Raw genomic sequence first — 27,149 nt, 5'->3', positions numbered from 1 at the left:
TGGACACAGGTAACCTGTAAATGGTTCATCACCCAGGCTCATGCTTACACTTATCAAGGGTATCAGAACTTGTCAGAGATTTTGGATGCATGGCTAGGCTTAAAAAGGTGCTTGTGGTTGTTAGCCTAGTAAACACCTATGAAGCTATGAACCTATGCAGTGGATGCACAATTCTGCAACCAGGAATTTTATTGGTTCCTTACAATTCAGCCACATTACTGTCAATGCTGCTGGATTTAAAATGGCCACATATTGCTGCACGATTATGTTTTATTTTTAAGGTACTAATTATAACCATTTGGACACTACTCAGTATGGGTCCCATCTGCTAGACAAAGCTTCGGCTGTCCTTCACCAAAATTAGAACAATTCAGATTGTTAAATGAAAAGTTAATAATTACTCCAACAATTTTTTTATAGGTCTCAGGTAGGAATTCATATATGATTCTGGTACCACTGCTTTAGAAGCAGCTGCCTTCGTTGATGTAGGCTTATAATACTGAGGCCTTGTTTCAAAGGTCCCTTAAATGTCATTTCCAGAGGAGGGTATCCCTAAACTTGTTATGATAATGTTGCTTTTTATCAGTATATTTTAGTTTCATTCATAGTAAAAAATGTTATTAAACAATATAATTATTCTAATTTTACAAACCTTTCAGCTGTTGATCTATCGTGTGTTTATGCACAGTACATGTGACAATAATCACCTGAATAAATAAATATGAGTAAATAAAGACGTTTTGTTGAAGGTGTTACAACAGATTGGGATCCAAGGGCTGTTGTTATGTACCATTTAGCCCCTGTATTTGTAAACTAAGACTTGTGTTCACAGTTTTTGTATTAAGCTGTGGCCCCACTATGAAAAATCTACCACCATCTCATTGAATGCAACCAAGTTGATCCTAAAGGATTGAGACCAAACCCCAAACAGCTAAACAATGTAACATACTAATCATGTTTTTGCAGGGGAGAAAGATGGAAAGCACCCATCATGTGGAGATGCGCTTCCCCCATTCTCCCACTGTCTCTTTCTGTCTGTATGTGTGCATGTACATATCTATAAGCTCCACAGTCAGAAAAGAGAAACTCCCTACAAGGGAGAACTGAATAGCAGCATGAATTTGCAGTTTTGCGGCATAATTAAAAGTATAGGAAATACAATAATGGATAAGTTACTCCAAACAAATCTGACTTGAGAAAATAATAGTTAGATACTTATACATCAAGCACTTGCAGTATAACCTCATGCAGGGTGCATGACCATGGCAAGGGTGCTTCTTGTTTTCCTTTCTGTTTATGATTGTCATGGACAGAATATCAAGGCTCACACAATGAGTGGTAAGTATCCATTGAGGAATATGAGGGTTGCATCCTTGTTGAAGATGCTGCTGCTCTTATAGCATCAAGACAATTTGCACTCAGCTGTGCAGTGTAGCAGTATGCTTCTGGACATGAAACAGATGTGAGGAAAGTAAGTATTTCCAAGAAAAGAGAGGATTGCTGACTGCATCTACTATGGGAGCATCTAGTCCCTGTGGTGGTTTTGTTTGTGATTAAGGGTAGAGAAAATCAAAAGACTGACCAGCAGATTTTAGTGCCACTTATATGCACTGTGCAAGAGTGTGATGGCATTACTTTTGGCACTGTACCAGAATGCAGTAGCACTGCTACTGGCATTGGCACAGTACCAGAGTGCAGTGGCACTGTTATTGGCATTACACCTGAGTGGAGTGGCACTATTATAAGCACTGTGTGACGCCCGTGCCCTGGCCCAGCAATCAAGGAGCCTCAGTCCTCACCACTAACACCAGTGAGGGGCGTCTCATATAGGAGGAAAGGATAACAAATACACACAGTAAAGTGCAATTTCCCTTAAGAGTACACATATGTCACAGTCAGTCTGGGGCTGGTCACTCCCTTGCTCTCCAAGTCCCCAATAAGACTCCCCACTGGCACAGCTATAGGGTCCAGATCTCAGCCAGCTGGGCAAGCTAAAATGTTCAGCACTCTCTCTGTCCAACCAGTGCTTCGTGTCCCTGCCCAAGTCGCTGACACACACACACTTTGAGATGTTTATATAACCACACAGACACTCCTGGGGAAGGCTGACACAGGTTCTCCAGCTGTGCCCCTTTTACCCAGACTATACAGTGGAAATCACTGCCACCACCCAGCTAATATTTATCAGCTACTCAAAGGCCCTTAAAAGGGTGTCCAATTATTACTGTGCAATATTATTATCCAATTGGTAGTATAGCCCAGGGCTAAAGCTATTATAGTGGCTTTGTACAATTTTATCAAAGGCATGCAAGTACTCTTAAGAGCTTAAATTATCTCTACAAAAACAGCCACAGTTGAAAGGTTTAAAAATATTTAATAAATAACTAAAAACACAAGACAATAATTTTTACTACACAGTGCTAGTCAAGAGTTCAGAGATCACAGAGAAATACTTAAAATAATTCAGTAGTACAGTTCTGCCATCACAGAAAAAAACACAGTCTAATCTTTCTAGTTTCTAACTATTTGTAAGAGAAAACACAAGTCTAAGATGACTTACATATAGAACACAGGCAGTGCTGATGAGTTGGATGGCCAATACAAAAATGCTTAATAATCTCTTATTCTCCCTGTTTTTAAAATCACATTCCTGGTTTGCATTACATCATTCTTCACACTTCCCTGGGTTCCTAGGCTAACAGAAACTACATTTACATTCCTAACATCTCCTTGTGTTATCTTGCAGCTGGTCAGGAAGCAGAGCAATAAAAATACATTTGCATGTTTAAATCTAACAATTTAACTCTTGGTCAAAACAATAGAAAGAATGTCTTCATCTAAACAGGCTGGCGCCAACTTTAGATCAAAGGTTCATAAAATGCTTAACTTAGCTTCCTTACAGCAGATTGTACTGTTGTTACATTTTTTTTCAGTTCCACATGTAACTCTATTTTTACCATTTAAGACAACAAGCCTGTGCCTTACATTAATATTTACAAATGATAGAATTATCTATAAAATTCTATCTAGCTAGGCTGGCAGCCTTCACACACTGTACCAATATTTTGTGGCAGAGGCATTGTACTAGAGTTAGGTGGCACTGCTACAGGCAATGTGCCAAAGTTTGGTGGCACTTTCCACGCATTGTACCAGAATGTGGAGGTGGGAGGTCCTGCTCTAGGCATTGTACCAGAGTTTAGTGGCATTGCTACAGGTATTGGTACCAGAGTGTGGTGACACAGCTGCAGGCATTGTATCAGAGTTTAGCGGCACTGATATTGACATTGTGCTAGAGTGTAGTTGTACTGCAATAGGCATTGTAATAGAGTTTTAGTGTCACTGATATAGACATTATACCAGATTGTGGTGGTACTGCTATAGCCATTGTACCAGAGTTTAGTGGCACTGCTACAAGCATTGTATCAGAGTATGGAGGCACTGCTACAGGCATTTTAAAAGAATTTGGTGACACAGCTATAGGCATTGTACCACAGTTTGGTAATAGAGATATAGTCATTGTACCAGCGTATGCTGGCAATGATATAGGCACTCCACCCGTGTGTTTGTACTACCATGGATGTTGCACTAGAGTTTAGTGGCACTGTTGTGGACATTGTACCAGAGTTTCGTCGCACTGCTACAGGCACTGTATCAGAGTGTGGAGGCACTGCTACAGGCATTGTTACCAGAGTTTGGTGATAGAGCTATTGGCATTGTACCACAGTTTGCTGACAAAGATATAGGCATTGCACTGGAGTGTGATGGTGAATCCAAGAAAGAATCTTGCATTTTACAGGTCTGTCTATATTCTCAATGCTTTACATAGCAGCCTAAAGGATAAACTCATTGATAAAAGCAGCTAAAACATGGTTTCTTTGTAGTGCTGCTAGAATCATCTTGTGTGACAAACTGAGGAGCTTGGCAGTCTGTGAGAATGTTGGGGTACAGCCTGTTCTTTGCTGAGACAATTCATTTACAATAGTTTAGGATAACACATGAGAATGTTTGTCTTTGTCTTTTTCGGCTTTTTCCTGATTAGGGGTCGCCACAGCGGAACTCCGGTCCGCTAATGATTGGCAGTAGATTTTTATGGTGCCGAGTTGCCAGCCCAATGCCCAACCTTCAGCGAAGGCACGCCCATTCACCCATGTCTTTCAGAGGCCACTTGACCGCGGGGAGGACATGCAGACTCCACACGGAAGGCACTCCACATGAGAATGCTGTCTTAATATTTCTCACAGGAGTATACCATGTATGGCCTAATAGGCAAACTTTTTAATGAATTTACCTTTCCTTAACATTTTTTGAGAATTACATTAAAGCAATTGGCATAAAATTATGGCATACCATTTGCAGCAATATTTTCTATAATGGCTATGACTCACTTAGCTACAGTAAAACTTTGCCATCCTCTGTTCACCTTTCTATGTCCAGTATGTCTTGAAGTCCTTAACAAACCTGTTGAAGTAAAATGTGATCATGCATATGCAAGGAATCAGTTTATTCATTCATTACTCCTTTCAGGATGTCTCCATTAACTAAGTGAACAACAGCAACATACCCCCCCCCAATATATATATATATATATATATATATATATATATATGTATATATATATGATAACATATCAGCACATTTTCTTGCAGAAGGCATATATTTCTGGTTCCAGGCTTGGGGGTGTTGTCTCTTTTATTTTGAGCAGTCTTTCCAACCTTCTATCAATTTCATGTTGGATGTACACTTGTTTTTCTTTATTTTGTGTGCAAATGAACGTTCTGATTTGTACAGTTGTAGAAGTTGTAAGTCTGACAATAAAATGGGCTTTGGTTTCCCCATTTGTTATATTTTTAATTTTTAGGGTTTGAAAAGAGTAAGCAATTGCTTAGATCGCTGGATCCCCTCTTGCTTAACAATGGACATTTTCCAGTCATTGCTATGTATACTGTAATGAGACTGCACATAAGTCTAAAGGTTCATGTTCTTTTTCCTTTTATACTTGTCAGAGTTTGAGCTTATGTACTGATGAAGTGAGACAGAAAACTTGTGTATATTTATAGCAAAGTTTTTTCATACATTACTCTTTGTTCTGATGTTTACCAATTACATTCATTTTTTTCTGTGTTAATATTCAAATTAATTTTCCATGAGGCTGATTTCATGTGCGCAATACAGTGCATTAACAGTTCCATATTAAAATATTCTTTATTTCATTTAAAGTCAAAGTTCATTTAAAATGTTTTCCAATTTACTAAATGCATGTGGTTTAACAACGCTGTGCTTTCATTACTGATATGATTTCAGTAAGTGATTAATCAAATATTCTTTTTTGGGGTGCGTATATTACAAAACTGATATAGTTTATATGATCTGATCAAATGGGAGAAGATCCATGCTAAAGAGCAATTTTTTTCATTGGCTTGCCTGGAAATATCTGGGCATCCCACTGAAAAAGGTGGAGACTATTGCTGGGGATGGTGAAGTCTGATCTCTCCTGTTCAACGTGCTGTGATCACAAATCTCACTAGGACAAGTGACGTAGAAGATGGATACATGGATATGTTTTGTAAATGTTAAGAACTACAGTAATTTTGAGTACAACATCATTAAGCAGTAACAACTCCTTTATCCACAGATTGTAGGGGTATGGATTTGTCTTATAAATCACTTGCTTGAACTTCAAACTAAGCACAATAAATACATAAAACAAGGCAAATATAAAAAAATAAAATCAGAAATAACAGGAAGAAAAAAAGAAACTCACGTATAAAATTCCTGTTGACTAGTATTACAGACTTCTCATATTTGCAGAAACTGGACAGAAATGTAATACATTTTCTGAATGTTTTATATCAGTGGAACATGTTTTGTAGAACAATTATCTTTCATGTGAAGAAAGCTTCATCTCTATACCACCTTTACTTGTCATGAGGGGCCACAGATGTTATTTATTTTGAAAGGATATCAGGATTTTCTTTTATCTGTATTCTGAAAGACAAAATATCAAAATATTTAAGTCTGTAAATGTCAACTTTCATCTCTGTTTAATATCTCATCGCATTTAATTATGCGAGACATAACATTCTGTACCAAACTGTGCATTCCCTGCAGTTATTGCAAGTGTAACATCAGCAGCATTGTAGTAATACAATACCAACACACATGCAGAGTAATGCCACAGTATCAGTGTCATCCATAGCAGTATACTCTCATATGTAGACCAGTAAAAAAAGTAAGGTATTACAGAAAAAGTCACTAAATTAGACTGTATCAAGTGGATTATTAATACCAGATTATGTCATGAGGAAGTAAAAGTACTCTGTGTCATACACTATTTATGTGTCCCATAGCTGTGTATGTGGCACAGTGGCACATCAGATAGCATTGTCACCTGACAGCCAGAGATTCCCCAGTTTGATTATTGACCTGGTTCAATTCTCAGCTGGGGTGTTTTCTATGCAGAGTCTGCATGTACTTCCTGTGTTCACATGGGTTTCCTCCAGGTGCTCCAGTTTCCTTCCACATTTCACAGACATACAGTAGGTGGATTGGACACTCTAAATTGGCCATAGACGTGAGTGTTTATGCACATCTGTGGTATGGAAGAACAACCACAGCAGGGCTAGCCACCTGGTGGTGTGAACCGTGGCTCTAGATGATTGTCACTGTTGAAGTAACACCCTGACCTCATGTGCAAAAATGGGAAAAAGCGGTTTTGATGGATGGATTTGTGTATGACTGCATTACATGTTAGATGTCACAATTATGTAGTGCACCTTAGAGATTCTTTCTGTGGTACACAAATCAGTTAAAGGAAATGGCTGTTCTTACTGACAAAACAGTTATATAATAAAACAGGTGATTGATACCTAGAGTGCATTACTATTGTCACAAAAGTTACACAGTGGATTATGAGGACACTGACTGTATTGAACTACCAGAGTAGTGGAACCAACTGATCCATGATGATACAATGAATTAAAGCAACTGAACTCAGGAGCAATGAAATTAACATGTCGACTACAGAAATGTAGACATTTACTACCATTCTGAAACATAAAAAAACAACAAAAAAGTCTTTTTGCAAATGGCAAGCCCCCTGGCTGCACTCCTCATGTGGGAAACTTTGGCCCCACATTCCCCTTACTTAAATAAACTACCTCAATGGTTAAACAAGTGAGGTGAAAGAGCAGATCCCACATAAATCAAAATCTGTTCTTGCTCAACATCTGGAGCATTCGTCTACAGAAAGCAATATCATTAATGTGCACAAGATGTTCAAAGAAGCCAAGAAAATAACAAAGCTCACTTCTGCTTACACTCATTTCCTCCAAACCAACCTACAGCAATAATCACTTAGGAGCAACAGATGAAAATCTTAAACACACCACATTAAAATAGGGCTCACTATTATAATTCTGAGATTTGTAATTGCAAGTCCCAGAATTGTGATAAAAATAACAACACAGCCAAAGAACAGTGAATGTCTACAATTACTGTTCTCAAAGTTATGTCTTGCAGGAGGCAAGCCTTCTACACTCGTAGTGTGACAGGCAGCACCCCCATACTAATGTTACTTTTATATATAAACACCAAGAACTCCATGCCTCAGAGAAAAAGGAATAATCCAAGGCACAGAGATCCTGGAGTTAGTATAAATACGTCGGAAAGTTCCCATTTTTGCACATTCAGTCTGACTATTCTGGGCTCATAGATATGAGTCTCAGACACCTAAACTGCTGCTATAAAATGATACTCACTGCTGTTGCCATTTGATGAGTGTGTTCCAACAGAAAACGATTTGGCAGACATGGCTGCACCAAATTACATGCACCTCACTGATTGCCACTGATGGCATAAGAGGTGCACAGTGGAATAGTGGACCCTTGCTTGTGATACACGGAACAACTCTCAGTATTAAGAGTGGTACATATCAAAGCAGTTGTAAAATAAAAAAATGCAGCTAGGTTTAGAAGAATTCTGCCAATGGTATGTGAATCACATAACAATGGCCCTGAAGTATGACATGACAACTATATTAAGGAAAAGGGAGACCCTGTCTGTAGCATAGCAATCTGGTGATGGAAGTGACCATGATCAATGATATAATTATTCAAGGGGCAAGAAGACCCTGCTTGTACTTCAACAAACATATGAGAGCAATCATCCTGTCCAATGACACAATACTTACACAGAATGACAGCAAGCCTTTATATATGATTTACTAATCAGATGATGGCAGTCATCCCGCCTAATGCCACAGTACAAAATGGCCCAGACTTAAAGGAAAACTCCACCTTAGAACTCAAAAAAAATATTGCTTTTCATTGTATCTTTGTTTTTGAACTATTTTAATGCCTCAAAATCACTCCAAGAGCTTCTTTTACAATTTTAATTTGTTTCTCTCAAAATGGCAGATGATGGGGCCTGCCTTGGTAACGTGATCTTGTTTTCTTGCTTTCCTTCCTTCTTCCCAGAATACATTTCAAATCCTCTTTCGATGACTCATGCCAGACATAAGGAAATGATGCCATTTTCTCATGCCATTACAATATAATGGCAGGACTGTGAAGCACTGTCATCTAAACACACCTTCTGTAAAAGAGCTGCTGCTCTGTTTACCTGACTGAGCCTCATTTATCTATCTGCCAAAGCCTGTTCTGTGCTATAAATAGCTGTTAGCTAAGCAAAAGAAAGCAGATAAAAAACTGTTTTTTGTAAGATGAGTCTTTTGTAGTCCTAACAAACTTGATAAACCCTCCCCCATACTCTCATGCTGAGGTGTGAAAACTCTCAATGCAGTAAATAATCATTGCTGTACAAGTGACAAGTAGTAGGACTCTAAACTTATTCTGTCTGCTACTTCCCAATGCCTTCAGTGGGAGGATTTTTCTCTCTCATGAATGATGCAGACTTAAAATGTGCTTTACTAGTTCCTCAATTATTTCTGTCATGTTCCCCCTCCTTTTTTCTATTTCATATTTGTTGATACTTTGGTAACCAGGAAAGTGAACTGGTCCCAGGACCCTTTTCAGCCACAAAATAAGCTACACTGGCAAAGATAATAACAATTATTAAATGCACTTATCAATACAAATAAAAAAATACTGACAGAAAGACATTGACCAAGATTGCATGTGCAACACAAAGCCAATGTGTGACAGTGACCAAATCACTGGAGCAACATTTACTAGAATGTATACATTAATATTATACCATGACCCCCCATTATTATTCCAAAACGTGCACGCTGATTGGCCAGCGTGCCCATTGTAAATCGAGTTATACTAATGGAAAAAGGTCCGGTCGCCCGGACTTTTTTTCATTAGTATAACTTCGATTTTAAAAGCCCTGTCCCGCTATGTTAAATGGGTTGAACATAGCGAGACAGCTTTAAAATAAGCAACGGAGATCTCCGTTGCTTATTTTAAAGCTGTCTCTATGTTAAACCCATTTAACATAGCGAACAGTGTTTAAAAAAGCAATGGAGAAAGCAAGATCTCCGTTGCTTTTTTAGTGTTTCGCTATGTTAAATGAGTTTAACATAGCGAGACAGTTTTAAAATAAGCAACGGACATCTCCGTTGCTTATTTTAAAGCTGTATCGCTATGTTAAACCCATTTAACATAGCTAACTAAAAAGCAACGGAGATCTTGCTTTCTCGCTTTGCCCACAACTCTGATGTACTGCGCGGCGCGCAGTACATCAGAACTGCCGCGGATGCCAGACATCTGCGGAAGGGCAGCAAACAGGCATTATACTATGCCATTATTTAAGAAAAGTAATAGTTTCTTTTCTTAAATAATGTCATGGTATAATAGCAATAACCCACTTCTGGGTGTGGGTAATGCTGTATTTACCCACGGTTGGCTTTGTTTGGTCCCTCGGGCTTTGCCCTCGGGACCAAACCACGCCAACCGTGGGTAAATCCAGCATTACCCACACCCAGGCGTGGGCTATTGCTATAATGCTTAACTTTACTATGTTGTTTATTATAAATAATTCATTGTATGCACACACATTGCACGCGCACACACACACACACACACACACACACACACACACACACACACACACACACAAACACACACGTGTGGTGTGTGTGCATATAAACAGTTAAGTGTCGTGTTCTTTTAGCTTTAGAAAGAAGACGCGGGACAACTGTGTGCTGTTGCTACCAACTCCAAACTTTATTGACAAGCCAACGCACATGTACCTACATCCTGTCTCAATCCTTACGTCATGCACCTCCCCCGCCCCCAAAGAACATTAGCTAAGGCAAGACAACTCAGTCCATTGAATACACCACATCTCCTTTTCTATAAGGCCCCTTTTCTCTTATTACAAAACCCAGAACTATTCACTTTCTTCAACTACACCTCGAACTTGGTACATCGACACAAAGTGCTCACTTAGCCATGTTCTGTCAGGACATTCAGTTGGGATGAGGGGCTCAGGATGGTTCCTTCTCTCTGAGATGCACGTCCTACATCCCAAAACCATGTCATTTATCTGTTGGCTGAGCCCAGGCCACCAGACAGTCTGACGGGCTCTGGCTTTGCACTTCACGATGCCTTGATGTCCCTCGTGCAATTTCAACAACACCTCATTACGCATGGCGGATGGGATAACAAGGCGTGAATCTTTTAACAGCAACCCATCTTTCACGGTTAGGGTAGAACGATCTGGCCAGTAGCTCTTCAGTAAGGGTTCCTGGTTCGCATACAGCGGCCACCCCTGACTGCACAGTTCCATAACCCGCACACACACACACTGTCTGCTTTCAGCTGGTCCCGTAGTGTCTGGAGGAAAGATGGCTTCACCTGCATGTTTTCCACAATGCTGTTCACATAGATATCCGTGTCCTCCATTAACTTTGTTTCCTCCAGTGTTAGCCTGGTTTTAAGTGGAGAACGTGACAGAGCATCTGCCACCCACAGTGATTTCCCTGGAGCGTACTGCACCGTGTATGAGAACTGCATCAGTCTCATCCTGAAGCGTTGGATTCTAGGCGGTAGAAGATCCAGTGCTTGACCTCCAAGCAATGAAACCAGTGGTTTGTGATCAGTTTCTAGACAAAACGATTTACCTAATAGGTAATCTCTGAAGCGTTCACATGCCCAGGTAGACGCTAGAGCCTCTTTCTCAACCTGGGCATATCTTTGCTCTGTAGGTGAGAGTGACCTTGATGCGTATGCCACAGGTCTCCAGCCGTCCTCCCATTGTTGCTGCAGCACGCTCCCTAACCCAAAGGATGATGCATCCGCAGAAACCTTCGTATCCCTATTCGGTCGTATACAGCCAAAACTGGAGGTGAGGTGATCGCATCTTTTAAGTCATTGAATGCCTTTTCCTGGTCCCCACCCCAGTACCAGCTGTTCTTCTTTGATAATAAGTCTCTCAGAGCTCTATCCCTCTCAGCCAAATGAGGGATGAACTTTCCCACCTGATTCACCATGCCCAGGAAACTCCTGAGTTCTCCTACTGTAGCAGGGCTTCCATCTCCGTGATGGACGCGGTCCTCCTTGGGTCTGGGCTTATGCCAGAATCAGTGATGACATGGCCCAAGAAGGTCACTTTGCTCCTCGACAGGTCACATTTCCCCACGTTCAGCGTAATGCCTGCCTCTTCCAGTCTCTTTAAAGCCGCATGAAGTCGGGCATCGTGCTCCTCCTGGCAACGACCCCAGACCAGCACGTCATCCATGTGGCAAATCACACCCTCTAGTCCTTCAATGACCTCTGACATCATGCGTTGAAAGTGTTCGGGTGCAGAGTTAATGCCAAAGGGAAGGCGATTGAAGCAAAAACGCCCAAAGGGGGTTATGAATGTGGTAAGCGCAGCTGACTCCTCTGACAAAGGGATTTGCCAAAATCCCATATTGGCATCCAGTTTACTAAACACCTTCGCCCCGGCAAGCATCCCAAGGCTCTGTTCAACCGAGGGCAGCACGAACCTCTCCCTGCATACATATTCATTTAACTTAGTGTAGTCTACACACAATCTCAGTCTGTTACTGTCTTTCTTTGGAACAACAACCATGCCTGCACACCAGTCAGTAGGTTCTTCCATTCTGGTAACGACACCCAGCGTCTCCATCCGCATTAACTCTTCCTTCACTTTCCCCATCAATGGTAGTGGTATCCTCCTGGGGGTCTTCAGAGAGTAGGGCACCGCATTTGGCTGAAGCTTTATGTGGTATTTCCGCTGCACTACCCCCAACCCAGAGCACAGTTCAGGGTAAGAGGTCTTCAAAGACTCCATGGTGATAGTATCAACACGCTTCAGGAGACCCAGCCCCAAAATAGCAGGAAGACCTAAAAGTGGCGTGCGGAGTCCTCCAACAACATACACCTTCTCGCATGTCTGTCTTTGTCCATAACCAAGCTGAAGCTCCAAGAATCCTGTAACCGCCAGTGGCGTCCCTCCGGGACCCAACAAGGGTTTCTCCGGCTGCTGGAGCACAGGAGCATTCTTCCCCCTGAACAAGTTGTCCAGGTCTGACTTGGAAATAACAGTAACATCCGCCCCCGTATCAAGCTTGAAAGACATAGATGTGCCCTCTATTTGAACCTCCACAATCCAGGAATGGTTCCCGGAGGAGACAGAACCAAGGAAGAAGCCCTGTTCTTCTCGCTCTCCAAGCTCCTCGTCCTCCTCAATACACTGCACCACCTTAATCTGCCTGCAGACTCGCTGGTAGTGGCCCTTCTTCCCACACGAGCGACATCTTGCAGCAGTCACCGGGCATAGGAGTTTGTGATGCAATGGGCCCCCACACCTGTAACACTGCGAAATTGGGCGTCTTTACCCTTTTGCGTCTGTCGCTGAAAAATCGGTGTCAAGGACTTGCCCCAACCTTCGAGGTCTCCAGCCGGCGTTTGGTGTCAAGTGGTGTCTGCACAGCATTCACGTTATACTGCAGTGCACTACTGTCGCACCTCAAAGCCGTCTGCTGCTTCTTAACCTCCTCCGACTGTCTGGCCATGTTTACGGCTCTCTCCAAGTCCAGCTCTTTTTCCATCTGCATCCGCTCGGACAGTCTGGTGTCAGCCAAGCCCACAACAATTCTATCTCTTATGAGCTCATCGTGCAGCGTCCCATAATTGCAGTGTTCAGCTAAGGCATGCAGGGCAGTAACAAAAGCATCAACAGTCTCATTCAGTTCTTGTTTGCGCATATTAAATCGTGCACGTTCATAAACAATGTTCTTCTTGACAATAAAAAATCTTTCGAAACCCTCTTTCACTTTGGCGTACTCCTGATGCTCTGCATCGGTTAGCTTGAGGCCTCTCAAGACGTCGTCTGCCTCATCACCCATGCAGTATATCAGGGTGTTCACCTGATTCCCTTCTGGGTTTGAAGATAGATTGCTGGCCTGACGGAACCGTTCAAAACGACGTATCCATCGTGTCCATTCATGAGGTTTGGAGAAATCAAAGGGCTCCGGCGGCTGAATACTAAACGTAGCATTGGGAGCACTAGCCGCCATGTTAATTCTAGCCCGCGGCTGCCGACCATTCTCTTCGTCCGACATGTCCGCTCACCACGTCACTAGGCCACTCGTACGGTCTTCAGCAAGTGGTCAACAATCCCAGTCACAGCCACACAGCACTTCTGACACCATGTCGTGTTCTTTTAGCTTTAGAAAGAAGACGTGGGACAACTGTGTGCTGTTGCTACCAACTCCAAACTTTATTGACAAGCCAACGCACATGTACCTACATCCTGTCTCAATCCTTACGTCATGCACCTCCCCCGCCCCCAAAGAACATTAGCTAAGGCAAGACAACTCAGTCCATTGAATCTTTTCTTAGTGTTCTTAATGCAAGGGCACATAGTAAATGTATGTTAAAGTAAATTCAGCTGTATATTACAGTTGCTCTCTGACAATGCAAAGACTGACTCAAAGTCAGTGGGAATCTCTTACAATGGATCTGCATGTACCAGATATGCATCCCCCTCTGGAAGGATGTCACACAAAGCATAAAAGTCGATTTTTATGAACAGTATCAATGTACCTAGTTGATAGGGTTGCCACCTAACTCTCTTTCTGCAGTTCTGGCCTGTGTGTATGTGTGTGTGTGTGTGGGGGGGGGGGGGGGGCACCTGAAAATGGTAAATGCATTTCTATCTTACAAGAAAAAATATTTACTGACTATTCTCTAAATGTCACAGAAATCTTTGCAAGTACTCAAGTTATCTTAACACAAACTATTAGAAATAACATTTAAAGATTAGAACTGCAATACTGTGTTGTTGCTTATGTACATTTGTCAGAAGAGTTGACAACTGATTTTAAACCCCTAACTGATCTAATTGCTTTGTTTTGCTGTGAAAGGGGAGTGTTAAGTTCTCCTCCCCTCTGCAATAAAAACAGTGGAAACAATTCCACAGCTTTCTGTCTTTTTTTATATCAGCTGCTGTGTTCCTGACATTAGCAAGATTAATTACCCATCTAAAATTGACAGCAGTACCTGACAGGGTAAACTACAGATTTAACTGCGTCTATCATATGTCATGCAGGTGGAGACGAATTTCTCTGCAACATATGTGGGAAGTTGAGTTAAAAAAAAAAAGTAGGTGGGCTTTCCCTTCCTTTGACTCCAGTGCAAGGAAATACAAGTTTTAAAAACTACAAGCAGGTTTCTGGTACCTACACAATGTTGGAACCATATTGTAGGGAGAAAAGAAACCTAACGATTGAGTTACACTGTATGACAGGGTGGAGTTTTCCTTTAAAGGAAGGCCTTGGATATGTTGTATAACTTGTTTACCACAGTGAGCCTACCTGATGACACAAAGCTCATACAGAGAAATGGAGGAAGCCTAGTCTCATTCACTTAGAATGGAAGTAATGAGAAATACCGCCAAGTTTGAGAATCCTCAGTACAAATGTTAGTCCTACCTGATGACACAAAGCTCATACAGAGAAATGGAGGAAGCCTAGTCTCATTCACTTAGAATGGAAGTAATGAGAAATACTGCCAAGTCTGAGAATCCTCTGTATACATGTTAGTGACTTTTTCACAGTGACTCTTCTACATGTGTTAATCATTAGCGAAAAGTTCTCAAAAACAGATACAGAAATAACTGAAAGCAGCCTTTTAAAAAAAAATGGCAAATACGAGTTTCAGTTGCTGTCCTCCTTCTCTAAGTTAGCCAAAGTGTTATGTTTCTAGGCTTGCAATGCGCAGCTAATTAGTGAAGTTATTTTTAGTGGTTATCAAAAGATTTTTTATCATCACACCGTAAAAGCTTTTGCAGGTTTATGACCCCCAAGAAAGGGAAGGAATGCAGCTTTTTTATGACAAGAGCTGAGAATTTCGAGCTGTCGCCTCACAGTCAGACGCTGTCCGGTTCGATTCTCAGCTAGACCATCTTCTGCGTGGAGACATGCGTGAATGGGCGTACCTTCATTGAAGGTTCTGTGTCAGGGCTGGTAACTCGGCACGTAAAAATCAACTACGAATCATTAGCAGACCGGAGTTCCGCTGTGGCAACCCCTAATCGGGAAAAGCCAAAAGACACAACAACAACTAGATGACCTCAGTAGGTGTGAAATAAAAAAGAACTTGCTATGTTTGTTTTCCTTAGCAAACTACTTTCAGATTTGATAGTCCTTGTGATGCAATACCATACAAAGTAAGTATATACTTGTTTGGAAGTTTACCAAAAAGGGTAAATAAAGCTTTTGTGAATTATGGTAGTATTTTCTGTACGTGTTTGTTCCACATGACACCATTAAGTATTTATACAATAGCAGCTAGACAGCTAGGAGCCTAGGTAGATAAAATGTCTGCACAGAGTTGCAGTGTCAGTGGTGCAACAGGTGCACACTCAGCTTTGATACAGAAAGCTGTAAGTTCTTTTTTTTTTTTTTTTTTTTTGCATAAAATCGTTTTATTTCCTTTTTTTTGTGAAAACAGATACAGTAATGAAAGCTGTGAGTTCTATTCCCACACGAGGTAGATCAATTGCTCATACTGCAGTGCAGCATAAGAGGGGTGCTACACTCTTAAGTGTGCCATCCTTTGGATGAGAGAGATTAAACTGAGGCCCCCTCTGCTTGACTTGATGGTAGCTGAAGCAGATATAAAAAAATCCCACAGCACCCACTGAAAACAGTAGAGGTAGTTCGCCAGTGCCTTGGTCAAATCTCCCTTAGCAGTCTTTGTGTCTCCCCTGAAAAGATGTTAACCTGGTCAACAAAGGAAAAATAAATAGAGGCCAGATGGTTATGCAGATATAGACATACTCAAGCTGTACAATACGGTGAAGATAAAAATAGCGCTTCCTGTTTACTAAACTGATAAATTGAGCATCAGATTTGTAATGAGGAGCACTTGAGCAATGAGACAATGCGTGATGTGCAGCAACCACATTTAGAAGTTTCTCTGTCTTATATAGCTATGTTACCATTTTAAAGTCAAGGCCGATATGTTGCACAGTAACAGGATGGTGGGTTTTGGTGTTTAGTACATAAACTATACTTTTTCTAAACTCTGCATGATGTGGTAGGTTACCTTTCTTATACTGACTAATGAGTACTTTGTGCATATCACGGCTTTATGCTCGGGTTAAAGATAGTCTAATTTTAAAAGTATTTTTGTAGCAGACAGTCAGCACTGGGTCTGACTACTAACCAACATGTAACTCTGAATGTGAAAGGCTCCTGTTGTTATAAAATTATATAAGTTAATAGGCAATGCTTCTTGTATTAACACATTCAGAAATCTCACATTTTGACAGAGAAGTTGAAGATGATAGTTTGGGTTTTGAAGAAACGTGCTCGATTAGAAACTCAGCTAGGGAAGGATGGGATGAAGAAATAGATGACAACAGTACATTACTAGAGAGGAATGGTTTGTGTTCTTTGGAAGGGAACATTCAAGTGGATGCAGGCATACTAAACTGTTACTGAAAAGATTATAGCATAGAAGAAGAGAAATGATACTGTAACTGTATAAGCTTTCTTATTTATTTTACTGTAGTGAAAATCTATTTGTCCTTTTGGCTGATTTAGGGCAAAGGGCTCAAATGTTTGCCTATCAGTAAATATAGAGCTGGCTCAGTGGAGAAATGTATGCTGTTAGACAACAGTTTTGGATTTAGAGAAAGTAGATGGCCAGTAAAGTGGCTGTAACTGATGGGTACAGAGACCATCTCTTGATTTAAGTGACATATGCTACCACATTCTTCAAATACCTTGGCATTTGGATAGACCAATCTTTTAGCTTTCAACTTCACATTCAAAACACTCACAAAAAGATCAGCATACTACCGTTCTGGCTGAACAAGTTATCACCTCTTCTGTCTAAGCCAGCCAAAGTTGCCATAGGCAAAGAAATACTGTTATTGCAACTCAAATATGGACTACCCATTATAGCTGCATCCTTTAAAAAAATGCCACCTTAGAAAACATGTTCAATAAAATCTGCTGGTTCATTACTGTCTCCCCCAGTAATGAACGCAATTGCCTCTCACCAAAGCTAAAGGGTTCCCAGTACATTTGAGAGCCAACCTCCTACTAGGATCATGACATCGCAAAGCCCTTTCTCCTGAGACATTGTGTCCTCTCACTCATAAACTTTTCTCCAAAACCCCACATACAATCTCAGGGTTTTTCTTAATCTCAACTCACCCTACTATCTCCAAAAAAGTAAACTTTATTGCACTGACCATGCATTCTCTATCCTAGCTCCTAACCTATGGGACTCCATTCCTCTCATAATCCAAGATGTCAAAAAGTACTTGGGCTTCAGACAACAGCTCAAAAAATGCCTCCTCACCCAAGCAAAGTACAGCTGCACTCACTCAGGTCATGTTACATGAACCCTGCAGCTCTCTCACACAACTATTTATCCCTCTTTCATTCTTCCTTATCTCATAGGTTCATAGGTTGATACTAGGCTATCTGCCCTAGGGCATTTATAAGCCTAGCCAGAGTATGTTTGGCTTTCTCCACCCTTTTAGATTAGTTGACTGTGCCTTTGTATAGTAGGTCACAGAAGGTAGCCCTTTTAAGGTTTGTTTACTGTACCTCTGTCAAGCAGTGACACAGAAGAGATCCCAGGGGTAAACTTACGATCTCCCATCCATTCGTCAAGATTTCTCTTGAAGAGGGTCAGTGAGGGGCTCTGCCTGACATGGATTGGGATTTTGTTCCAAAGTGAGGGGAACCTCTGGGATATGAATCTGTCCCTCCAGCATGTCCTATTTATTTCTGTGCTGAGGTTCAGGTCCCTGGAGCATGTAGCTCTAAGGGATTTAGATTTCCTGAGGTGAAGCATGTCCATTAATTCTGGGTTGGACATGGCTTTATACGTCAGACACAGATCGCCTCTGAGTAGGCAGTACGCAACTGAGTAGAGCTGGAGTTTCTTTAGCAGAACTGCATAGGGCATCTGTTTGAGCCCCTTGATCCTCTTGGTGAGATACTTTTGGGGTCTTTCCAGTTGCTGAAGGTGTCGGGTAAGGTATATCCCAAACGGGGCATTGTACTCAATTATGGGCCTGATAAGTGATGAGTAGAGGGGCACAATGACCTCTCTTGATCTAGATGTGAACCCTTTCATGATAAGGTGGGCTATATAGAAGGTCTTTCTAACCACTTTGGCAACGTGATTGTCAAAGGAGAGATTGCTATCTACTTGGGTCCCCAAGTCCCTAATTACTTCTTCCGTACTTAATGGATTACCACCTATGTGGTAATTTGTGGGCACTTTGTTTTTTCCAAAGGGGATGACTATGCACTTTTTGGCATTTAGCTTCAGGCCATGGCTCTGGCATCAGTTATCCGTCTCTGTAAGACCCATTTGGAGGATGCTTGTGTCAGTCGGAGAGTCGATTATAGCACCCAGTTAGCAGTCATCTGCAAACTTGGTCAGCCATAGTTCACCCGTGTTAGCCTGTACCTCGGAGAAATATATACCGAGCAAGAGAGGTCCCAGGACTGAGCCTTGTGGGACACCACTTATAACTGGTTTAGAGTCTGACATGGCACCTGCTATTCTGACCATGTGGGTTCTATCCCTGAGCCAGTTTGCAACCCATCTTGTGACATAGGTGTTGATATTTAAGCTGGTGAGCTTATTTAGGATGCCCGAGTGGGGTATTGTGTCAAAGGTCTTTGCGAGGTCCAGGTAGCCTGTGTGGACTACCTTCCCTTCATCTATGGCTTTGGTAACTGTTTCAAAGAAGTTGACCAGGTTCAAGAGGCAAGATCTGCCCTTAACAAAGCCGAATTGGGTAGGATCCAGTGTCTGGAGGTTCCCAACGTCTTTGTTTATGATACCCATGATGATACATTCCATAGCTTTGCAGACCAGGCTAGTCAGGCTTATAGGGTGATAGTTTCCAGGGTCTGCTGTGGCACCACCTTTGTGGAGTGGGACCACTGTTGCTGTAAGCCATTCCTTGGGAACATATCCTGTAGTAAGGCTGAGATTGAACAGTGACTTTATATGAGGGTTTAGTTCTTCTTGGAGCTCGTGTAAGATGCAGCCCGGGACACCATCTGGTCCCATTGATGCTGTGTTTTTAGCTTTGGAGAGGGCAGCTCTCATCTGTGCATCTGTGATCTCAGGAAGGCTACACTCTGTTGGGATAGACATTTGCTCTATTGGGGGAAGGGGGGAGAAGTTTGCACTGAACCTTTCTGCCAGGATGTTGGCAATGTCTGTGGGTTCAGTGAATTTTTTGTCATTTTGCACTAACTCAGAGCATATCTGGCAGTTGCCTCCCAGGTTTCTGACATAACTAAAGAAGGCCTTGTGATTATCTTTAGTGTCTTGTGCAATTTTTCTTTCAAAGCTGGCCTTAGAAGATTTTATGAGGGATCATAGTTTCTTGCTAGTACTGATCAGTGACGCCTTCCCTTTTTGGGATTTTGCTCTGTCATGTAGTAGCTTTCTCCTTCTGTTGTATAGCTTATTTATGGCCGGGGTCCACCAGACAGGTCTCCTGCCTTTGGAGGAGTGAGTCTTGGTTTTATTTGGGATAGCATTCTCCATGCATTCCTGTAGGTGTCCATAGAATGCTTTTGTAAAGGATTCTGCATTTTGGGCCGTATTGTCCACTGGCCCGGGGGCTTTGAAGGATTCTACCTCAGTTTTGAGAAGTGTGAAGTTTGCTTTTGAGAAGTTCTTCACCGTGGTTTCCTTGGCTGGGGGTGGGGATGGAATATGGATGTCCAGTGAGATTTGTTTATGGTCTCATCTTACCAATGATGGGTATACCTCTGGTGTGGAACATAGAGACCCCATGTTGGTGATGACCAGATCCAGTATGTTTTCCCCTCTTGTGGGAGTGGTGACCAGTTGTTCCACAGCATTTGAGGTTATAAATTCTAGGAACCATTGGGCTAGGGTGTTTAGGCTTGAGTAGTTTTCCCAATCGATGTTTGGGTAGTTGAAGTCACCCAATATAATAGTGTTTGGAGAGACCTTAATATTCTTCAGTGTTCTCAGGAAAGCCGAGTGAGGTTCCTGTGTTTGGGAGGGTGGTCTGTAGCAGGCTACAAACTGAAAGGCAGTTATGCCCACTGTTAGTTGCACATGGATGGTCTCCGAAGCTTCGTGCAGTGCCACTAGCCTGGAGATGTGGGTATCTTTGATAAATATGGATACTCCTCCTCCTTTTGTAGTTCGGTCAGAGTTTTGGGGCCGGAAAGCATGGTATGAAGTATAGCCTGGTAGTGCTGGGGTGCTCTTGGGAGCCTTGAACCAGGTTTCTGTTACTGCACAGATATCGATATTCTCCATACTGAGGAGAGTCTCAAGTGCGTGCATCTTGAGGTTTAGACTTCTGGCGTTGAGCAGCATTACCCTTAGTTTTTTTTTTCTTTGTGTTGTCTATGGGGGTGGGTTTATCTTTTGAGCCTTGCCTAATGAAGGCACTATGGGGGAGGCAAAAGCCTTAGCCAGTATTCAAAAACCCAGGGGTGACAGGTGCAAGCCATCCCTAGTGAAGCAACGTGGCTTGTCGAGCATGTCATCCCAGGCTGACAGACACTGGATCCCCTTTGAATGACACCAATACTTTAGCCAATTGTTAAAATTGATCATTTTGTCTTTATACTGTGGCATCATTCTTGGTGAGGGTCATACCAGCCTGGGCTACATGATCAAAGAGCTCCTATACATCTTTTTTCATGTAGTCCAGGGAGGTACGTCTCAGGTCATTCACACCAGCATGGACAATGATGGAGTCATACTTGTACTTGCTTTGGAGTGACCCGAGTGCTTGTGTTATGTGGTGGATCCTGGCACTCGACAGGCAGCTTACAGTGACCTTCTCCTTGTTCAGCCTGGTGAGTGGGATGTCAGTGTGTCTGACAATAGAGTCACCTATTACAAGTGTATTAGGTGTGTTATTTAGCCTTAAGGGCTGTGACTGTGTGGCACATTGACTTTGTGAGCTATGTGCTACATGGATATTGTTTCATGGTAGGTGTTGCTTCGATGTCTGCTTCGGAGGTCTCTGCTGCTTAGGCCGATTTTTATTTAGAGCCTACGAATATGTTTTTGTGTGTTTATGTGTTTGGTTTGCTGATGTGATAGGTCTATGTGAGACTGGATTTGTGGTGTGTGTGGTTACCTTCTCCTCCTGACAGGCTGTTCCAGTACTGGGTTGAGAGATCTTAGCCTCCAGTTTGGCTATATAGTTGCATCTCTCACATATATTTGAGCTTGTTGGGAGGAGGAGAGGGTGGTCTGTATACATAAGGCAGTTGTAACATTGCCTCAAGATTCCCAGATTCACCAGCTGGACTGGAGAGTAAACTCGAAACTGACCTTTGGACATGCCTGAATAATACAGGGAGCTACTTATTGACTGATCAGAAAGAACCAATAGGGAGCAAGTGCTTTGAAGGAGTATAAGAGGATGTAGTGCTTTAGTTTGTGTTTACCTATGAGATTACTTATACAAGCAATTGCAGGGCTTTAGAATGATACTAGAGTGCTTAATTTGAGATTTAGAGCAGTTCTAAGGGAAAAGTGAAGAGTAGACTTTGTGGAGCCGGGAATAGTTTAAGCAGCACTGCCCGACGCTGCTCTGTGCGCAAGACCACGCGAAAAGAGGGTTGCAGGGTTTTAAGAGATAGAGATCAAGGAGTTTAGAATTGACCCAAAATGGCCAATAAAACTACAGCTTCAGGGCAGTAACCACTCCTACAGGGACAGGCAGGCTGTTCAGTGTTAACCACTGCCACTGGTGAACACAGAAACTTCCCTTTAGTCCAAGCAAGCACTGGCCTCCAAGAAACTTACAAACAGTTCAGAACAGCAGATCTGTAACTGAACTTTCTTAAATTTCAGAAAGTGGGAAAAAAAGCAAGATTTTTTTGTTTTTTTTTTCCTTTTTTGTTTTAGTTTAAAGGTAGCAGAGATACACAAGTAGCAAAATAATCACAACAGTGCAATAAATGACCCCACACTTGAGTGCTAGGCCAAAGTCAGGTAAAATACAGTTTTAAGAGAAAAATTAAATTAAGTGCAACACAGGAAATGCAGTAAACAGGCTCTAGATGTGTTCTAAATAATGTTTCTAATACAGATATAAACTTTAGCAAGCTGGTAAATGCCGAAAAGTAGGCGACAAAGCAGTAATTCTTAACAAAAAAGCAGAAGAAAATACTTAAAATACTTAAAATCTCAAAAGTGGCTCCTTTCTCCTCAGCTTTTTCTCCCTTGTCACATTGTCATCCTACTTCCCTCTTCTCTTTGCATCTCTCTCACACTTTCCCTTCTACTTCTCTTCCCTCTGTATACCCCGTTCACCTTTACTCTGTCTTCTCCCCTTGGTACCCTTTCCTGTAATTAGTCTCACATGCCTCTTCTAATGTCTTATTATTTCTTATGCATTGATATGCTGCTCATCCTGCAGCATAAGCCATCTCAGTCATTATGGCTACATCCTATCCATAAAGCTCTCCTAAGCATAATTCCAATTTTCCATCCGTGTTTTGCCATTGTAAACTGCTTCTTGAACCATCTACAATCCCTTTCTCCCATTCTTAAATGTTGTAGCATTATATTTACATCAGTAAATATATATATATATATATATATATATATATATATATATATATATATATATATATATATATATATATTAGTATATTCTTGCATCTGTAAATATGTTTTGTTCAGTTCTTATGTGATCCTATTCATCTGAACTGTGCCTGTAAATGGTCTACTGAGATCAGTGCGCTACCCCGGTAAACAAACATAAAAAATAAGTAAATATCTCTGTTGTTGTCTGATCACCGTTAAACAGCAGTCACTGATCTGAAGTGACAGAAGTAATGTCATACAATACACTGTGTCTTTTGAAGTCAGTGTAGTGGCCACATACACCTCATGCATCTAATTATAGTAATAAGTAGTGGACACAGTAATAAAGTATCCCATCTTCTTCATACAAATACACACTAGTCTTCCAACTCCAGATTAAAACAATGTAAGAAATTTCTCTGTGTGGAAGATTTTCAGTCCACATGTCTCTAGTTAATCACTGTATATTAATCAGATCAGACAGTAGTAGCAGAAGTAGCAAACTTAAACTTGTCTTAAGTAAAAAAAAATAATAATAAAAATATATAATTGTACAGAATTACTAAGGATTTGAAAGTAATCCAAGCAAGGCAGGCAGTCTGTTTTGAAAATCCTTTATTAAGTACACAGACAAGCTATCCAAGTAAAACAAAAATAGAGTAATAATTTCCTCACACAAAGTGTTATTGGTACACATGTTAAATTCAGATCCCATCCCACGTCAGTGTGACATTCAAGCTGGTCCTGCCCTACTTAGTAGCTATCATAATAATAATATCCCTTATGTACTTTAAATAAAATTTATAATGATGTGGTACCTCTTATTTAACCAGATTATTAAGTAGATTATTAAGTCTGTGATTTTATCCAAGACAATATACTACATGGCTGGAAATATATCAACCTTAGTCCATTTGGCAATCAAAAAATATATATAAATATATACATCTACACTTTGCATGTAAAAAATCAATTGTAAAAATCATATTCTATTTTCATAACTTATTGTTAACAAAGATCGCTTTTGTCCTTCTAGACTTCTTCAGGTCTGTGTACAAGAACCCTAAAAACTATCTATAAAAATATATATTATTGTGTAATTAGTTAGTATTGTTATTACACATCATTTTGAATAAAGTAGAAAAAAGAGAACCAGAAAAAGAAAAAATAATAAGAAAAAATGTATGATGATGGAAACAAAATATACACTTAAATTACAATTGATTTAAAATGGTATTTAAAACCAACTGGTAGAATAAAATAAAATAAAATTAGTCATGTAAACAATGTGGCAATTTTCTAAGTTCCAATGCACTTTTATTTGAACAGTAGTAGTTTAGTCCAGGCTTCCTAAAAGAGTTCAGCTTTGATTGCCACAAGATTTCATGATTCTCCACAATATTCGGGATGTCTCCTTCAAGATCACTCATGTCTATGTGATCCAGGATCTGGAACTCAAAACCTGTGTGTATTTTATGAAGAGAAAGGTGTTTGACTAGCCGCTAGTGCATTATTTTTACATCCGGAGCAGATTTCTAACAGATGATATGAAATCCTACGCTTGAGTTTATTTACAGTCTTGCTCACATAGAATGCATCACATTCATTGCACTGTGCCCTGTAAATTATTTTTGTAGTGTTACAGTCACCCCCTGCACTGGTCTTAATGATTTTTGTTTTTTTTACTTAAGACGAGTTTAAGTTCACTACTTCTACTACTGTTGTCTGATCTCATTAATATACAGTGATTTGCTAGAGATATATGGACTGAAAATCTTCCACACAGAGAAGTTTCTTACACTGTTTTGTTTTTGGACCCACTACACTTGTTTAGTGGGTTGTTTTGAGACTTTGGGGATACCACAGAGATTACTTGTTCCAACTCCTGACTGTTTAAATTGAGCAAATGACAAAATATTTTCATCTACACACAGCTACTAATCGCACCCAGCAGTTATACCTCTGTATCTCAGCATTGCCCTATAAAAATAGTAGCTGCACATTAAGTTAAGAAGAAACACTCTAGCATGGGAAGCAGCTTCGGTGTGTTAAGGCATTTATTTTTTGCCTTTACAGCAGAGGTATACATTTTAATCTGATACTACACAATGATGTTTTTCATTATTTAAATCGAGAAATTAGAGAAAAACTGAAAACACATGCATTGAAGTAAGGTTTCTGATCAGCCTAAACATCAAATGCTGCCTTTTCTACATAAAACTGAATGGAATACAACACAGCAGCTTTCATAGCGATAGATATGTATCCTTTCCTGAAATAAACATATTACAAAAGAAATGTAATTCTGTGTGAACCACATTGTAAAAGTAACAAATAAGAGTGTACTTTTAGTGCATAAACTTGGCCATACAGCATCCAGCATGAAAACGCTGAAACATATCCATACCCTCAGGCACATTACCTGGACATAGGCAAGCCTTCTCTTCTCTGTGTGATGCAAAGTGTGTGCAATTTGGTGCCAGCAAAAAAGTAAAGTCAGCAGCCATCTGTTAAATACTGTTTTCTTCTTCTTTTTTTGTTCTTAATCTAGTATGTGGCTTGTCAGCTGGGGTTGGTTGTTACAGTCTAATGCAGTGGCCTTATGACATTGCAAGTAGCAGGTCAAACTGAGGGAAAAAAAATAATTTAAAGAAGTCATGTGGAATTTTGTGGTACCCTGTCATTTTAGCATATTATTCTATATTATCCAGCAAATACCTTGTACTTGAGAGGTATGGGGTGCAGTACCTTGAAAAGTGGTACATTCTGAAAAGATGTATAGCACTTTCTTTACTGGACGCTGTTCTTCTCTTGACAAGGGCACTTGTACTCAGAGAGAGAGAGAAAAACCTTGAAAAGTGCCCCTGGCTAGCTGGTCTAAGCCTAAGGTCAGCTATGACTCCACTTCTTGGGAGTTGTGTCCCACTTCACTCCCTTCCCACCCCCAATTCTCCAGCCACCCCCCAACCACCCATTATATTTGCTCTGATCTTCACCCACTGTCACACTGTCAAGATACAACTTTTAAAAAGACACCATCATAAAACCACATAACCCTCTTATCTCACTACCTTCATAGTTAGTACAACTATATTACTGGAAACCTTAACTTCCACTTACAACTTCCTGTACAAACACAGCCCACATCCAATCAGAACTATGTTTTTCTTTCCACATCTTACCTTGTTCTACCTCCTTCTTTCCTTTTCACCTCCCTCACCCCCTAGTACCAATAACAAACAGCTTCATAAAGCACTTACACAACCTATTATCACATCAATATGTATTACGCCTACTTCCAGAACTTTCTCACCAACAAACCACCACCACAACCCCCAGTAATCAGACCAGTCCTATTTCCCAACTCACCACTGTTAGGATCACTCTTCTGTATGATTACTAAGACTCAGAAACAATTTTCATTCTGCCTAAAAACACCAAAGATCTCATTTAGACTATTATACATAATCTTTATACTCCTTCTTAAGAGCAACAATGAACCCAACCCGGGCCCATCAACTTCCTTTCCTCAATATCAGAATTACTCCCTTCCTACACTGACTTTTGCCCTCCTCAATGCACACAGCATCAGAAACAAGCTAGGCCAGAAAACTGCTTTTATTTCCCAATACAACTCAGACATTCCTCAGACATTCTAGCAGTCACAGAATCCTGGGTCAAAAAAGACTCCCCAACTTACAACACCTTCAAACCTCCTACAAGTATGTCAATGATACCAGACCTGCTAAATTATCAGGTGAAGGCTCTATAAATTGTACAGAAATAACCTAAAGTCAATCATTGCCCAAGGAAACATCTCCTCAGACTTTGGTCCTAACTGTTTTCTTCACAAAGGCAAACCACCACTGATCACTACATTCTATCTACCACCTCCTACTTCCCTAGATAAATTTAAATCTCTCATCACTAGAATCCTTAATAACTATCCTAAAAATAATAACATAATTGTTCTAGTTGACTTCAGTCTTAATTATCTTTCGTCTGACATGGATACTTTCCTAAGAGACTTAGGTCTCCTTCAACTCATAAATGAACCAACAAGATCTAACCTCAGGTCCTCCAAGCACTCTA

The 27,149-nt window shown here is 40.8% G+C and overlaps 1 protein-coding gene across 1 annotated transcript in view; it reads right to left on the bottom strand.

Annotated features, from left to right (window-relative positions):
- The window catches only part of GPR141 (G protein-coupled receptor 141), a 455,102-nt gene that overhangs the window by 209,523 nt on the left and 218,430 nt on the right, over positions 1–27,149 (bottom strand). Inside the window, exon 2 of the mRNA XM_044065044.1 lies at positions 5,762–5,985. The gene's annotated coding sequence lies outside the window, so the exon portion shown is untranslated. The remainder of the gene's footprint in view (positions 1–5,761; positions 5,986–27,149) is intronic.

This window comes from Protopterus annectens, chromosome 3.part0, assembly GCF_019279795.1.
Source record: "Protopterus annectens isolate FY-2018-M chromosome 3.part0, PAN1.0, whole genome shotgun sequence".
Classification (NCBI taxonomy): Eukaryota; Metazoa; Chordata; order Ceratodontiformes; family Protopteridae; genus Protopterus; species Protopterus annectens.
The sequence above is the reverse complement of the archived record's forward strand: the minus strand, read 5'-3'. Positions and strand labels throughout refer to the sequence as shown.